Here is a 16,675-nt window from a genome sequence, read left to right as displayed (position 1 = left end):
ATACACGCATATTAATACCATCATCATGCTTACTATACAGTTAGATAAAACAGCTCCGTGCTTCTAAAGTTTCTCTACATTTGAGAAAATAACCCGGGTGTGTCGTAGTGATGTCATCAGGGTCAGCTCATTTTTAAGCCAAGAAACCAACAATTTGTGACGGAATATTTGCAAAAATTTGGGGCTTGGATATTGAAAAAATGTGGCCATTTATCAGGGTGGAAGGGTCTGATGAAAGTGACAATCAAGTTGCATTGTGGGAAGTGTAGGAAGCAGCAATTTCAAAGCCTCTTGTGCATTTTGAGCCTCCTTTTTTAAACTACCTATTCACATGTGGTCGTATTTTAGGAAACCTAAATTAAAAGTAGTGTAGCCCTTTAAAATGAAACCTAAAGAATACATTTGATCTGCTAATAACCGTTGAACAAAATTAAGCAGAAACAGAACTGGGACTATTTTCTCTGAGGTAATTGCTCACTTAATAATAAAACCTTTCCACCACTGAAAAATAAACTTCCTGTGTGGTCAGCATCTCTCTGATCTGTTGTTTCCAGATGAACCATCTTCGTTCACCTGGTGACGCCTGAGTGTAATCCTCTGCACAGCCATAATAATAACAGCCTGAAGCAGGTTTGGGCAATCTTAACCGACAGTCAGAGCAGAGGCAGCACGTCATCAAGAGAGAGTGTAGACTAAAAATCTAACGTAATTTTCACAGGGCATCATTACGCGCGCCTCGTAGCTCGACTGAAATATGGAAATGTACAAATAAATACAATGGAGAACGTTTGACGCTGTGCAATGCAAGAGGGAGAAAGATGTCAAAATCCAGTAGGATGGACAGCCAGACAGATTTCGCTGGGGGCGATGTGGCAGTGAGGAATTTCCCTCCTGCTGAAAACTCATCCATCACCACGTTTTCCAAGCAAAGAAATGGTGGATTTCATCACTCCCAGCAACTCTTTTGTCTCCTCCCCGTTTTTAATTTCTTCTCTGTTGTTTGTCAGAGTCTGACTCTCTCCTGCGCTCTTCAACGCGATCTGAAAAGATAGGACTGGTGCCGACGACTACACACTTTCTGCTGCTTTTATCAGTCTTTAACAGATATCGAGCCCGTCTCTCCTCCTTTTCGTACAGATTCATGTCAAAACCAAACTGCTTCGCAGGTGATTAACACGTCACACTGAGCATGTGCTGCATTTTGTTTGCATCAAAGAAAATAAACTTTTCAGCAGAGCAGCAAACAGATCAGACAGAGAAACAACTAAATCCATATCCATGCGAAATGCCACAGAGGTGTCAGTCAATCATGGAGTATCTTATTTGATTGTTGCACATTGATTTGATTGTTGTTGTTCACCACTCCATTAAACAGAACGGATCTACGCTACGACTTAGCAACAGGAGATATTTCTAGGCCGCAGCGCAGCTCATTAAATGCTTCGGCTCAGCTGTTTGCCAGAAAGCTAACGTTATGATAGCAAGATTCAAAGTCAATAACATTGCATACAGTTGACATAAAGTTGATAAAGTTTGACAGTATGTTTGACTACACTAGCCAGCTAACCAGCCATGCCATTGTCCTCAAATCAACATGAAGATTTTCACAAACAAACGACAGGTCATGTTTACTGTCGACCGCAGCCTGAAGAGATTGTGAATGGGGTGTGAGACAATCGCTTATGTGAGAGACAGTAAATTCAGAATGGTGAACTTTTAGCGTTGTGTGAGACAGGCGCGATCATGTGGTGCTCAAAGGATGAGACACTGAAAGACTGCACGCTGTTTCTACATCTCTTTTTCAGGTTCTCTCTCTTCTGCTGCATCCCGGTCACCAAAAATTGGTGGGGAAAAAAAAGGTTGAAGAAATGTTTGGTTCCTTTATTGCTGTAATATAATGTATTGCTTTAGTGCTTGTTGACGAGTTACATAAATTGTAAACGGAGGCTTTTACTTAGATAGACGGTTGATATGGTGCCAGCATGTCAATTTTGAACGGTGAACAGACACCCAGAGCTCACCCAGACTATGGTATACATGTAGATAAAGGACTCCAGGACAATATAGATTGTGGTATTTCAAAAACCCATAACATACTTCAGTTGGTTGTCATTCATTGGCTGTTGGGACGCAAGAACTGATAACACTATGGCTGCAACAAGCTACTAAATCAGATTGAGGTTCCATATAGCCCGATGGCCACGAAAAAATACATGAAATCATACATTATTTGGTGTCCTTTCATGTATATAATTGTTAAGCTTAATGAAGGGTGTGTTAAGTTATGCTAAAATGCCCTTTCTTCATTGTTTCTACATTAGCTTCAATAAGGCCGCCAAACAAGATGTGACCACTAAATTATGGGGCTTGGAGGCCCGGGGGGGGACAGCGCTCTATCCCTGAGACTGAATTTTAAAATAAATGTCATATATGTTTCATAGCTTCAGTTAAAGATGAATGAGTGGAGCAGACAGATCGGCTCGCTGACAAATCACAGAAGACAGCAGAGAGCTTTATGAGCTATTAAGACCAAAATGTGCCCCAGAATTCACAACATTCACAGTCAAGACAACACTCAGAGTCTGGCAGCTGAAAATATGACGGCAGAATGACAGAGTGACCACAGTGACATAAGGACATTAAGCTGATGTATCACAGCCCTGTGCAAAGATCAGACAAAAGCTGATCAGACCACTCGAAGTAACATTATTATAGCACCTTAGACATGGCTTTCTTTCAAGGCTCATCCTTCTCCTGCGTGTTTTACAACAGGAAGACTTGTCTGAGTGTGACACCGTCTTAAGTGCATTTCACTATTTTTCCCACTACAGTGATTGTCCTATTTATAGCGTCATAAAGCAGCAGTGCTGATCTGTAATCAGCTTTCTTCTTTGGCTGCTGTGACATTTATATTTACATGCATCCTGTGCACTGATCTTTTATGTGCAGCTTCTCTTTGAAACCTTGGGCATAAGTACGCTTGTTAACAAACCCTCAAGAAAGCAACTCTTTCCTGAGAGTCAAATTAAGACGGAGGGGAGTAACACCCCCAGATACGGCCTCAAGGCTCTGAGTTCTTGAGCCTGACAGAAGAAGAGCAACGTCAGGAGCTCCTGCAGGGATCTCTGCTTGTAAATCAGTATGCTTAGCTGCATTCTTAGCTGCATGCTACGCAGCATTTGTTTGATGGGGTTTCGGGCAGAAATGGGCTTGTTCTAATGAAGCTTAAGTATAGACTTGGCACCAGTGTTTTAAAGTGATGAGACAGCAAAGTAACACAGACATACATATGAGGGTTAGACAAGGAAATGTGTGGTTAAATCTGAAACTCAGAGATCAGAGACTGTATGATTTGTAGGGGTGTGATATGTGTGGCACGGAGATGCAGCAGCAACAGCAACAGCAGCAGCAGCAGCAAGGAAAGTGTCAAAAGATAGCACTACTATCTTCAATGCATCATAAACTGTTGTAAACGGCCTGCAGGCTCGAGGCTTTCGGACTTAATTACTCATAAAACTGCACTGATAAAAAACACTTGCAATAAAAAAGCTACAGATAGTCTTTATGCTGAAGGAAATGATAGGCTGCTGTACAAACATCATGGTATAAGATAATAACTACATTAACTATGATAAGATATCCATTGTAAACTAACAACTTTGCGCATTAAAAGTAAGTAGCCTATCCTGCAGTCAGACTGTCTTGTGTAATTAAGTGCAAAATGTAGGGTATTTATTTCTAAGTTTGGGTGAGAATTTAAGAGAGGAGAGGGTGTTAGAAAACAGTTTGACTTTAACTTGTGAAGTTTGAACAGTCAAGTTACATTTCAAAGGCTTTTTTAATCATTGTGTGACTCTTCGTTGAGTAATGCTTAACAGAGGTCAGACAAGTCAACAGCTGCTGTGGCTGTCCAACTCTGGCCAGGCTCACTTCCACCTCCTGGCCCAGTTTCAAAAGTGTCAACCGACTACTTATTAGGCTACACCAAACCTTATTTAAATTCCTGCCAAAAAATGTTCAAAATATTGAACAAACTTACCTGTTAAAACTTGTCCACTTGATGTATTATAAGTCCAATGAACCGAAAACGTAAAACGAAACCAAAAAGGAAAGTGGGGACACTGAAAACACGACAAAAAAGCAGAGAAATCCTTCTTCTAAGTTGCAAAAAGAACAAGCTACAGCTAAAACGTCCTCGCGCGGATGAACACCTGAGTAGCCTCCACGTTCAGCCCCCAAACGCCACGCTCGTCACATGAACCACGCGTAGCTACGTTTATCAAACTTTTACAGCTCCTTAAGTTTTGTTTTAGAGAAAAAGTCGACGCATTGATTAAAAAACGAGGTGAAAAAGTCGCGAAAAGCCGCTCCCACCGCCTCCCTTCGTGTCTGAGCCCGTTTGAGAGGGGAAAAGAGTCTGTCTGTCCGGTGGTTACCTGACTCCAGTCATTACGGTGAGGCCAGCCCTCCAGACAGCAGCAGCAGCACAGCACAGCAGCAGCAGCCTCATGTTTCCTGTTGTTGTCTCTCAGAATGACTGCAGAGCATATAAACAGCTTTCATCAAACGCAACATTTTAATATGCTTTCTATATGCAAAGTATAACATGCCAGGTGGTGAATGAAGACTATGTTGTTGGAGAGAAAGCTTACTGCAATGTTAACTTATTATTTGGCCCCTGCCAGCCTTAAAACAAGCGAGCTATGTTAGCTCTGTCTGTTCTGTATGTAGGAGTCAAAATAATGTATCTACTATGCGAAAGTAAGTGCTGTAATATCCTTATTTTTTCATCATTTATCATGTTCAGTACATGTTTGGATGAAACCACAAATCTATTTTTACATTGTTGTCTGACTTGTAGCTGCCCCAGGCCATAACAAGTTACCAGAAGTCATTTTAAAGAAACGTTGAATCTTTTCAAAAAGGTCATGCTTATTAATTATATCTCATTAATAAAAGTTAGAAATAGAAAAAGGGCAAACCTCCTACATGTAATGCAAAAAGTTTCTCTGAATGAAAGGGCGCCTCTGAAGTGTAAAATCCCACTCAGCTCAAATTATGGATTCAACATCCTGCCCTGCCTTTTAACATGAAAAGGAATATGGGCGTTAAGCTATTGCCTTACATTACTTATAATACAGTGCTTTTTTGGGTTGCTGTCATGTGTGTTTAGAGGTGGATTTGGCCTAATTTGCATCTGCAACATTAGCATTTTACAATTTCTACAACCAAACAGCACTAACAAGCACTGCTAGTTCATTATTTTTTATGGAAAGGAAGGAATTTGAAGGGTGTAAACGCTCAAATAATGACAACAAGCAAGAGGACAATAATGCAATTCATTTGGTGACATTAAAGAGAAAATTAGTTATTCATAGTAGCTGCTTATTGTTGGACTAAACCGTATGTTACATCCATTTACGACATTCATTGCTGGGTTAATCGGCTCACTGTGCTGTGTTTCTGCACATGTTAATTAAAGAACCTGTTGGCTGGGAAATATCACGGTTTTGAAGTGACAGATGAGAAATAGTGTATTATGCTGCAGGTATGCTTTGAAAAGCTTCTATGGATTTCTTTTGATGTTTTTTTCCGCCCTCTCTGTGATCCAGGGTCACCGTGGGAATCTATCGTAAATCCCAGTTGGCTGCAAGATCCAAAGTTTTCATTTCCACCAACTTTCAAGTTACTGGGAGATGTGCGTCATTCTTGTAAGGTAGGTAGGTACGTTTTTGTTAGTTGATTTTTAAGGTCTGTAAAATTTAAATACACCACACACACCATTCCACACATCCATCTGGGTATGCTGTGATGCAGAATTACACTTCCACATTAGTATGCTGTGTTGTGTTCCTGGCTTTGCTTCCTTGTATTTTTTCGTTGCACAGTATGTGACACCAATTACTTCTAATTAAGAACAGATTGGCATATTCTCTAGGAAGTTGTGATTACATTTACTTATGCAAATCCAAACCCTAGTTTATCTTATTTTACATTGAAGATAGGGCTGGGCGACAAAATAATCCTGATACCAGATCGTGATAAAGTTTATGTTGATAAAGGTGATAAACCATGGTCCTATTTACCCAGATCTAACAGGGGTAGTACACCGCTAATATTAAAGCTCCTGTGAGGATTTTTTCGCTGGTTATGAAACAGACTGAAATTAATTCTGACTACTCTAAATCAGAGGTTCCCAACCCCTGGTCCACGGACTGGTACCGGGCCGTAAGCCGTTTAGTACCAGGCTGCGAAACCCGGCCTGTGACATTCCAAACATACGCGGAGTTAGAATCGTCGAATGGGCTGTGTGAAGTATACAACCGCACAGAGCCAAGGATTCCCCGGTTAAAATATTATTGCTACTCTCTGGTACGTGTAGTCAAAAGGGTTGGGAACCCCTGCTCTAAATGACCTACAAAAGTTAACCAACAATCAGCAACAAGATTATTATTGATTATTTCTATATAGTTATTTTAAATGCCTGAAACCGCTGGCGGGGGGGTAGGTGTCAGACGCAGCGATTAACTGCACGCTGCCTGTGTTTACATTTTCCAGGGCAAAATTTTAAAGTGAGTGATACATATGACTGTTAGAAAGCAGGATAAGATTGACACTTGAGCATGAACAGGACAAAATAAGCAAAGAGATAAGAGGTACAGCTTTCTCCACAGGAGGCGCCAAAATCAACATTGTTGAAACAACCAGTCTACAGTTTCTTGCTTGCATGTCCCACTTACACGCCGATTCCTCTCCTTTTTAAACTAAAGAACTAAACTAACTAAAGAAAGTGGATGACTTTGGAAAAGACAAAAAAATGAGTGGCACTGAGGACAAATAAAAGTGCACTCTCACTATCCTCCCAAACTTGAGAAATGATTAAGACGGAATGGGTTTCAATATCTCAAAAGTGACAAATGATTTAGACAGCATGCGTCCATCTGTACTTACCAGGATCGGAACATTTTCATTTTTAATTACCTGATAAATCGCCATCCTCGAGGTAAGAAACTTGTAAATGATGAGCACTGAAGGAATCCTAACCAAAGACCAAGATAAGCTAGAAACCAAAAGTAAGTTAGCAGCAGCTCGGTGTTCAGCCCCCCGGATGTGACGTGTCCGCTGAAGAGACCCTGAAGCCTCTGGTTTCTTCTGGCTTCTGCTGTCACCAGGATGCTTTCTAAACTGTCAGTATTATGACATTTTATATTACACTGATAAATATTGATAATGATTAATGATGAAAATATTATTGTGATTATCATTTTTGACACATTGCCCAGACCTAATTCAAGTCCAACACAGTGTTTGCAAAATTCATTGAAATGTATTGCTATTGAATTTTGCATGTAATTGCAACTGCACTTTATTTGGGTCCCCTGAAGAAGGGACCATTTCTTTGAGGGCCTGTATTACTTGATGTCACATGATACCTTCACTGACCCTAAACCTGTAAGAATAAAAAGGTTTTGTTCATGAGTGGCAGCAAGGACAGACCAAAGGCACCATTTAACTCCCCTTTACTGTAGCTCCATGAGATGAAACTAGGCCAAGCTATTTTTATGTATATTTCATTATAGCTTACTCATATTTCATTTATACCACAATATACTTCAGGCTCATTTTCTCCTGATTAATTGCTTTTTTAATACAGCCAAATCTGAGATATGAACCCCTGAAGTACTCGTGTAACAGCGTCTTTGGTGACGGTCAGTGTTTTATCCACATGAATTACCGATTAGCTGACCCGTGCTGTATCTTCTTTATAATCCCATTTTGCTAAAAATCTGATTAATACTTTATGGCTGAAATTCCCCAGCATGGAAATTTGATATGAGAATGTCCTTGGCTGTGATCCACAGCGATGGTGTATGAAACGAGCACATCCTCTGACTCGGCCTACTTCTGATTCCCCAAGACAAGAGCGAGCCTTCACAAGAACAGTCAGATAGTGGGAGCACACATGCTCACGTATCACACAGCTCTCCCTCAACAATACGGCAAAACAGTCCCGCTGTGTTTTGTGTGTGTGTGTGTGTGTGTGTGTGAGTGTGCGCTTGTGGGTTTCAGGTTTTTGTAAGCAACATTTCCTTAACAATACTACGCGCCTGTGCTTTGTACCTGTTTGTTCATACATACCAGCATCTTCTAAACGCTCTCTGTTGGCAGGTGTGCGCGCATGTATGTGTTTGTGTAGCACACTGTAAAAAGAGCGTCCTTTGTGTTTGTGTTGTGTACAATACACACGTAGAAAAGGGAACAAGGCCAGTGGTTTCTATTGTCAGGTGTATGTCTCATGTGAGGCTGCATATGTTTTTCAGATGCTAGTCGACAAACAGCTTGTGTTGATCCAGCTGAACGACACTTGTCAAACCGCTCAGCCACCCGAGGGCCTGTTATGCAAGTGTGAACATACCTATTGTGTGTACTTACCTATATGTTTATGGATGTGTACATATGTAGACGGAGAACAGTCATGCCAGTGTTAAATGTTGGGCTACATGGTTTGCGTCTGATAACTAGGGCTGTGACGGTGACCGCATGGCCGTGGTTATGTGACCGCCATCACCGCTTCTTTTATTTCTAAATATAGACAGTGATGTTGCCAGGTAATGCGTCCTGCGTCTCTGGCGCATTAAAATCTAAAGTGACGCGGTAAACTCTCCATCCATGCGAAGCACCTCATGTTTCCCATACAGAACGGAACATTCTGAACAACAAGCTCGCTGTAAAAATCAGTTATGAACACAGGCCTTCAACTCCTGTCCACCTTTTACGAAGGTCCCGTTTTGTTTGACACATCAGTTACTTTAAATACCTGCTCATGCAAGAGGATACCTGAAGGATACCCTGTGCATCCGTACAGGCTGAGGGCCGTGAAACAGCCTTGGGAATAAGAACACAATGATTTTACACATCCTGCAGAGGCAGCCCTTCTGTTCAACCGCTACTTTGTCAGTCTGCTGGTAGGTGTTCAGCAGGTAACGTACAATGTGCAATAACCTGCCTGTGGCTGTTGAAAAACCCCTGATAATAGTTATGACAGTGAACAAAAGCAGTTAAGTTTTGGGGCAGAACATCAAGAGCTGAAAGACAGTCATTTATCAAAAAAAAATTTCTAACTGTATTTTCGACACCCTTTATTATACACTACAAGTGGCCATAGGATCCTTCTTTGATAAAGTTATATTAGTTATAGCCAAAAGTTTGGAAGTGTTAGTTGCTGGTCCGTAGAAGAAGATGAACTCTGTTTCCCTGATGAAAGTTGTACTTCATATTTGACCAACAAGCCCAGCCTCCACTACCTTGAATCAGGACACAATACTTACTTGGAAGTAGATCATAACATGCAAAATTGTCCAATATATATACTTCCCAGAGGGTACTGTGCTTAAAGGAGTGTGTGGGGGCAGGTGTACTGCATGTGTGTGCTTGCGTGTCTCGTGTCTCGCAGGCAATGCAGCCCTACAGCATCTTACCTGCCCTGTTTCGCCCTTGACTTTGACAACTTCTCTCAATCTTGACATTATAATATATGATGCTTGCAAGTTATTGTATCACATGCATGCATGTAGAAGTCCAGAGAGCTGTGAAGGAGGGATGCTACCGAAGACAGCACACCTGCACAGTATGAGTTAAAGTGAGTGAAGGAGCAGATAATATACCTGCGGGAGGCTGTAAAAGACAGATAATGTTACAGTCGCTGAAGTCAGTTGTTTCCGTGTCCTTGCAGCAAGCCGGTGCAAGTGTTGCAAGAAAAGTTGTATCTGTTGAAATTGTCCACTTGCTTTACAGGTGATGCTTTTGCCACAATGCCTACATGTGATTGAAACTTACAATGGGGGAAGGCTTGAGTGGACTTTATTCAAGTCGCAGTAAGAATGATGATAGTGAGAGGAGTAAGAGGAGAGGAAGCTATTGCAGTGCCTCAGCTTGCTCGATTTAATCCTGCCTTAAAAGTCATTCAATTTTAAAACTTGCATTGAGACAGGTTAGCTACATTAGCTTTGCTTTTGTGCGAGATGTGAGCGACGTTTCATTTAGGTTTAGGGATTCAATGGTGTGTGAGCGGGGCCAGTCTTAAGTGGCTCTTGTTCCATCTGCAGTGTATGTGCGCTATTAAATGTGTAAGTGTGTGTGTATTTCTGCCTATGCCAATTTCCTCGCTTGTCATCCCACTATATGAATGCAGTGAGTTGCCATGGTAACTATGACATCTGTGACACCACGTGGCTTTATCCATCATTCTCAGTAAAAAAAAACGACACTTTACGGAGAGTGGTCCGGGGTCCCTCTCCAGCTGTGAGTGATTTGTTTGAGTGCAGTGAGAGGGTGGGAAGCTTTTATAATGCTGCTCCCTCACACATTTGGCTGAAAGTCTTTTGAAAGAAATGTTTTTTGGATGAGACAAGGAGAGGGAGAGAGATGTCGCACAGTTTCCTTGTCCTCCTAATGTTCTCAGATCTCATTTCTCTCAATGGCGTACTCTGACACACTTTACCACAAGTGGCCCTCTCAAACCAGATTTCAAAGGGATAGGGAATTCGTGAACCTGGTTAAGTTGTTGCTCATTTGTTGTTCACTTTGGGGTTAAATATGAGAGGAGATCATATCTACTGCCACAAAGTTTTAAAGAAATAGGTTGACATTCGGGCGGCTGTGGTTTAGGATGTAGCCTAGAGCTGGTTGCCCACTAGTCCAAGAAAAATAATATGCAGAAAGTGCAATAAACCTATGTCTGCGCCGCAAAGTAACTAACTTACTAACTAACTCAACCAGCTGAAAAAACATCACAAAGTGCAGTATGATCAGTGTATGAAGGCCAAGAGGAATATTGTCACTACTCATCCTTGTCCAGCATCAAGTCAGACATCCATAACAGGGACGCTGTACAGGCAGCACCATATCCACCCAATTCTTAAAGTCAGACTGAAATTACCAATGCAAGCGCAATTTTTGGTACGATTTTATTAATATTTTAGAGATGCACCAAATTCAGGTAAAGAACCTAATTAGAGCTTAAAGTGTTGCTCTGTTTATTTAAATGTCTAAGTACAATAAAGAAAAATGTAAAAGTTAATCATCATGATTAACAATTGTGATCTTAATATGATATGATTGTCTTTTTGGTCATAGTTGTGCAGCTTTAGAAGGCACTTTGAACATTCAGTCCATATTTACCACTTTTGGCATAAGTTTTGTGTTTTATGTTTAGTTACCTCCAACAGCTGCTTAGCTTAGCTTAGCATAAAGACTGGGAACAAGAGGTAACTGCTAGCTTGGCTCTAAAAGGTAACTAAATCTGACTACCTGAACCCCTAAAGCATGCTAACTAACCTGTATCAAGTTTGTTGTATTCAAGCTAAATCAAGTTTGTGGTTTAACCGAGGGTCATGCCCCAGGAAGTGTCTGCCCACTCGAATAGGAAATACACAAACATGCTAATTGGTGAGCTTTAAAGGTGCCTGTAGGCTTTTCCTATAGTTAGAACGAGCCAGGCTAGCTGTTCCCCCTTTATGCACTCGTTCCTTTGAGCTAAGCTAACTGGCTTTTGGCTGTGGCTTCATATTTGCTGACATGACAGGTGTCAAACTATTTTTTAAATTGCACAAATTTCACAGTGTGTGTCACTCTTTCTGTGTGTGCGGTAAAATAGATTCTTATCAGTAATTTGTAGTCAATCGAATGGATGTATATTTGTATGTGAATGTCATGTTAGCATCGCACGTTGTCCATTGGGCTAAAATCCCAGCACAGACCTGTGTGGCAACGCCTGAGGCACATGCCGGCTGTCCAGCTGTCTATCTGGGCCGCCATAGCATGTCTAAACATGAGCAACACACATGAACACACAAGCATGCACATGTACAGAAACACACACACACACACACACACACCGTCTTTGTTTTTGCCCTGAGGGAGACAGAGGATTCGTTGAGGGCAAACCCATGCCATTATGCAGCATAAACAAATGCACATACACACAAAAAGCTGCTGGTGAGCTTTCACCTGGGGGCCTCTGACCCACATAGGGCTGTGTGCAGGACGTGTTCCACTTTTCCGCTTGGCGATGCATCATTAACCCTCAGTCGACTGTCACAGGGGCTGAGCTGGATCGTTGTCCCAGCTCACCTGAGCTCACTTTGTCATTTTTGACACCCTTGTCGAGTTGTAGACACGCTGCTAGCAAACACGAAACACTTTGCTCTGTACCTTCAGATTACTTTTGTCTTTCTTCACCTGCCTTGAATACACACACACGCACACACACACACACGCACACACACACACGTATGCACGTTATACCAGAAAGACACCTGTGCCCTATGGTGTCGGCCAGTATCAAAGTGGTTTCCGAGCTCCTAAAGTGCTCAGTGTCTACCATTTCAGCCACTGTGCAGCCTCTGACACGCACACACACACACACACACACACACACACACACAGTCCCTCCTCTCTCTCTCTCTCTCTCTCTCTCTCTCTCATGTACATGATGGTTCTTTTCAGCTCCACTCCAGCTGTCTCATTCTCTTATTCCTTCTTCCCACTCTGTGTTTTTTCCTCCTCCTCCTCTTTGCCTCCCGTTCTCCTCTCTCTCACACACATCCATACAGATGCTCACACTCTCTCTCTCTCTTCCTCTTTCTTGTCTGTCTCTCTTCCTCTCCTCGCATCCACCGGTAACTGCACGGAGGAGCCTCCCTCTCCAGCCTGTGGATCCCGTCCCTTGATTAATTAGCCTTGAAGTGCTGTTGAAGATCATCATATTTAGCTTAGCGACCTAGCGGCAGAGTGCAGACAGATATAGACTCGGCTGGCTGGTAGGCTGGCTGCCTGGCAGTGTGGCAAGCTCTCTCTATCTCTCTCTATTCACACTCAGTGCCGAGGGGCTCCTCAGCGGCGGAGCGGCGGAAGTGAGGGCTGGTTTTTTTGCTTTGAAAGAGACGAGAAGGGGAAAGCTGGGACCACAACGCAAGCAAGGAATGGGAGTCCGCTGCAGGAGCAAATCCTCGTAGAGACGGAGACTCGGAGGAGGCAGCGGTCACTGTGCAGCAGCAGCAGCAGCAGGAGGAGCGACACAGACAGATTTAAGGTGAGACTTTTTAAAACCAGTTACTGCTCTGCTTTTTCTTCTGCTTCTTTTGGGAACAGGTTGCTCCTGAATGTGTGTGTGAGTGTGATTGTGCATCTTTATGACCCACATTGTTGAACCTGAGGTGCAGCACAGGAGCGATTCTGTGCAGGAGGCTTCCTCAGTTTAATTACATTCAATTCAGTTTCATTCGATTAGACTCAAATTAAATGGATGTATTGGCATGAAAGTTTCAAGAACAATGTTCCTAAAGCATCAAAATACAATTTGCTCAAGTATTTGGCCACTACACAACAACATTTAAATATTAATACAACATCCATCCATCCATTATCTATACCGTATATCCTGTTGGGGGTTGCGGGGGGAAGGAGCCTATCACAACATTAAGACTGCTGTATATTAAAATAAATTATATATTCATACTGTATGCATATATTAACGACTATATACGAATACAGTATAACCTATGCATGTATTTTTGTGTGTGCGTGTGTGTGCCCGCGCGCGCTCTTCATCCTTGTCTGTCTCTCTCTCTCACTGCACAGACATCAGCTGTGCAGCACCACTTGTTGGACAGACATCGAAGTTGACATGTAATGAACACTGCTATGATGGTCACTGTGTGCTCGTGTGTGTGTGTACGTGTGTGCGGCAGTGAGATAAAGAGTGGGTCTTTTGTTGCCGTGGTGCCAGCATGAAGCTTAAGGATGCACATCACAGTGAGTGACACGGACAGCCACACAAGAGACGATCAGTCATGCCAACCTTGTGCTGCTTCGCTTTTAGTGCCTATGTGGTGTTAAAGCACACAACCTCCTCTTTGTGTGTGTGTGTGTGTGTCTGTGTGTCTGTGTGTGTTTCTGTACATTTACAATCCGTTTATCTTCAGCTTTAACTTGTACAACCTGTTCTCTCTTTACTTAGGATGAATGACTGCTGTTTCTCCACTGAAAGCCCGTCATGCTGTCGCCGAGGCACCACTGGTAGAAGCTTGTACTTATATTGTAATAGTGGGAAAATACTGCGATTGTGTTTCCCACGAGGCACAGACAGGCGATAGTGAAGAAAGAGCAGTGAAAACGAGAATATGAACCGCTGCATGAATAATTAACACATTTAAACACAGTGGGTGTAGTTTGTACTGCTCTTCTTATGCGCGTGTGTCACTAAGCTGCACAATGCATATAGAAATGCAGATGTATGTGTAGCTTGTGCGAACATACGTTTACAGAAATCTTGCCCATCAACATGTGTAATGTGAAGCTAAAAATAGAGGACGATGATTATAAATCTGTGACGTGGAACAAAAACCGCCAAGAGGGACTCTAATGCCAGTTAATTGAAGTTCAAGTTTGCGGCCGCTGTGACAGCACCGGAGGTGATTTTGCAGAATGATGATTTTAAATCCCCCAAATCCCGCGAGTTAAAATTGGATTGACCATTATTCGGTGCAGTCCTGATGTGATTGAATAGAAGCTCTAAAAGGATATCTGAGTTTGAACACAGTTCTGTGGATCTGAATTTGTTGTCGCTTCTTTTCATCTTCAAATTTCAGACGTTTTCAGTGAGATGAAGCTGTTCAAGATGAGGAAGGATCGAAGTTCAAGTTAACAGGACTCGACTGGTGCTTTCTCTTTAATGTTGTACTTTAAAAAGTGGATTAAAAACGTGCTCCCTGTCATTGTTTCACTATGAAGACATGGACACAGTCCAGCATCGTGAAGTGGCCTCCTCCCCTCTCACCAAAAACGACCATTGATTAAAGAAAGGGCTGACACGGCAGCAGAGATTTGCCCCTCGGCCATAAAGCCAGCGAGATAATTGTTGTGAAGGCGATGAGCGACCGGGCTCGATATCTGAGGGGAGAACCAATTGGTGTATTGAATTAAATTATAAGAAAGAGTGCTGAGGGCGTTTTCTTTATGATTGATAAAATCATAATTTCTGTGTCCTCAGTTCTTAGAAAAACTGTGTTTGATTCAAAGTGAATTTGAGCAGAAGCTGACATCATGTAGCTCCAGTGCAGTCATTTGCATCTGACAGTCTGCCTGTCTGCTCTAACTTTCCTCAACAACCTCTCCCCCCTCGTCTTCTCACAGTGGGGACTGAAGCCGTTTCTTTTCTTCCACCTGTTTTTCCACTCCAATCGCGATTATTTCCCATTGCTGAGTCGGCTAGCTTCCACCCCACCCTCTTTACTTCAGAGGATGCTCCAAACGTCTGCATCATGACTTTGTGTCTCTCTTATCTCCTTCTGTCAGCCTTTTGTTTTTGATCATCGCTCCTCTGTTTCCACTCTACTTCTCCTCCTTTCAACCTCATTTCCCCCATCCAACACTTCTGGTGTGTGCGCGTGTATCTGTGTGTGTGCATATTTGATGCATCTTTGTGGGCATCTGTATGGGTGAGGTGTGTGTCTATATTATTGTGGGTGTGTGTATAAAAATAGATGTTTTTTTCTCTGCTGCCAGATGATAAAAGGTTTCTTTTTCTGTGCTCAGACGTGATTATCTGTAAAATTGACAACATAAAGCACATGTGCTATCTACAGGGTTGAAGGTCTCTGGTTCATTTATGGAGGCATCTGGATGGCACGTCAGAAGTGCTGCGTATAAACTATTGTGATTGAAGATCTTAAGTAGTTGGACACATGGTGTTTTCCTTCTTTACTGTGAGAAATTAGATCAAACAGGTGGTTGTGCCAAGTCTGTGAAGGTTACAATTAAGAAACATCTCTTAACTGCAGTGAAGGAAAAGTACTTAAGATAATTTACGTGAAGAAAAATAAGAATAGCATTGTAAGAATGCTGTTTTAGTCCTGTTTTAACAGAGTAAAAGTACATTGATATTTAAATCAAAACATACTGTAATAGTAAAAGTATATCAGGAATTTATTGTACTGATGAATTTGTGTGTAAGGACACTTTAATGTTGTAGCTAATTAAGGTGGACTGTTTTATGTACAGCTCAGTGCTTAATCTAGAGTAATGCTATAAATCATAAACTGTGTACCAATCCGTGGGCTGCAGCCTTCGAAGGCCGTATTTGAAGACTGATTGCATCACAGCAGCGCGTCGAAGGCTGTCCCAATTTGAACGCACCTTCAGACAAATGCGTCCTTGAAAGATCCATCGGGTGCAGCCTACGCGGCCGAACATATCCCGACCTTTATTGTGCGCAAACTCAAACGAGATGGCGGACTGTTACACAACCTTTAAATGTAACATTTTTGCTTTCAACTCAGTTGAACAGCTAGCGTTACACATGTTTAAAAAAAAACGAAAAGGGCCCTTGAAACAATAGGTTAAGGTATCTGACGCTAGTTAGCCCGCTAGCTACCTGTTGCTAGGCGCCAGGAGCAACATTTGGTGATGTAAGGGTAAGGGCGGGAACAGATTTTTTTGTTTGCTGCCTTTATTTGATAGGACAGCTAAAGAGAGACAGGAAATGTAGGGAGGAGAGAGTGGGGGATGACCTGCACCAAATGATCGAGCCTGAGATCAGTGCGCTGAGGACTGTACCCTCTGTACATGGGGCGCCTGCTCTACCAGCTGAGCCAAAATGGCGCCCCTATAATAT

The 16,675-nt window shown here is 42.3% G+C and overlaps 2 protein-coding genes across 3 annotated transcripts in view; one reads left to right on the top strand and one right to left on the bottom strand.

The window, feature by feature from the left end:
• The window catches only part of palm3 (paralemmin 3), a 43,093-nt gene extending 38,662 nt beyond the window's left edge, over positions 1 to 4,431 (bottom strand). The window contains exon 1 of the mRNA XM_069666658.1: positions 4,040 to 4,431. The gene's annotated coding sequence lies outside the window, so the exon portion shown is untranslated. The remainder of the gene's footprint in view (positions 1 to 4,039) is intronic.
• An 8,483-nt stretch (positions 4,432 to 12,914) lies between these two features.
• The window catches only part of plppr2b (phospholipid phosphatase related 2b), a 56,079-nt gene continuing 52,318 nt past the window's right edge, over positions 12,915 to 16,675 (top strand). For both annotated transcript variants that reach the window (XM_069665951.1, XM_069665952.1), the window contains exon 1: positions 12,915 to 13,093. The gene's annotated coding sequence lies outside the window, so the exon portion shown is untranslated. The remainder of the gene's footprint in view (positions 13,094 to 16,675) is intronic.

The sequence above is a fragment of the Semicossyphus pulcher genome, unplaced genomic scaffold (genome assembly GCF_022749685.1).
Source record: "Semicossyphus pulcher isolate SPU_LCO1_2020_fin unplaced genomic scaffold, fSemPul1.0.p SCAF_17, whole genome shotgun sequence".
NCBI classification, from domain to species: domain Eukaryota; kingdom Metazoa; phylum Chordata; class Actinopteri; order Labriformes; family Labridae; genus Semicossyphus; species Semicossyphus pulcher.
The sequence above is the reverse complement of the archived record's forward strand: the minus strand, read 5'-3'. Positions and strand labels throughout refer to the sequence as shown.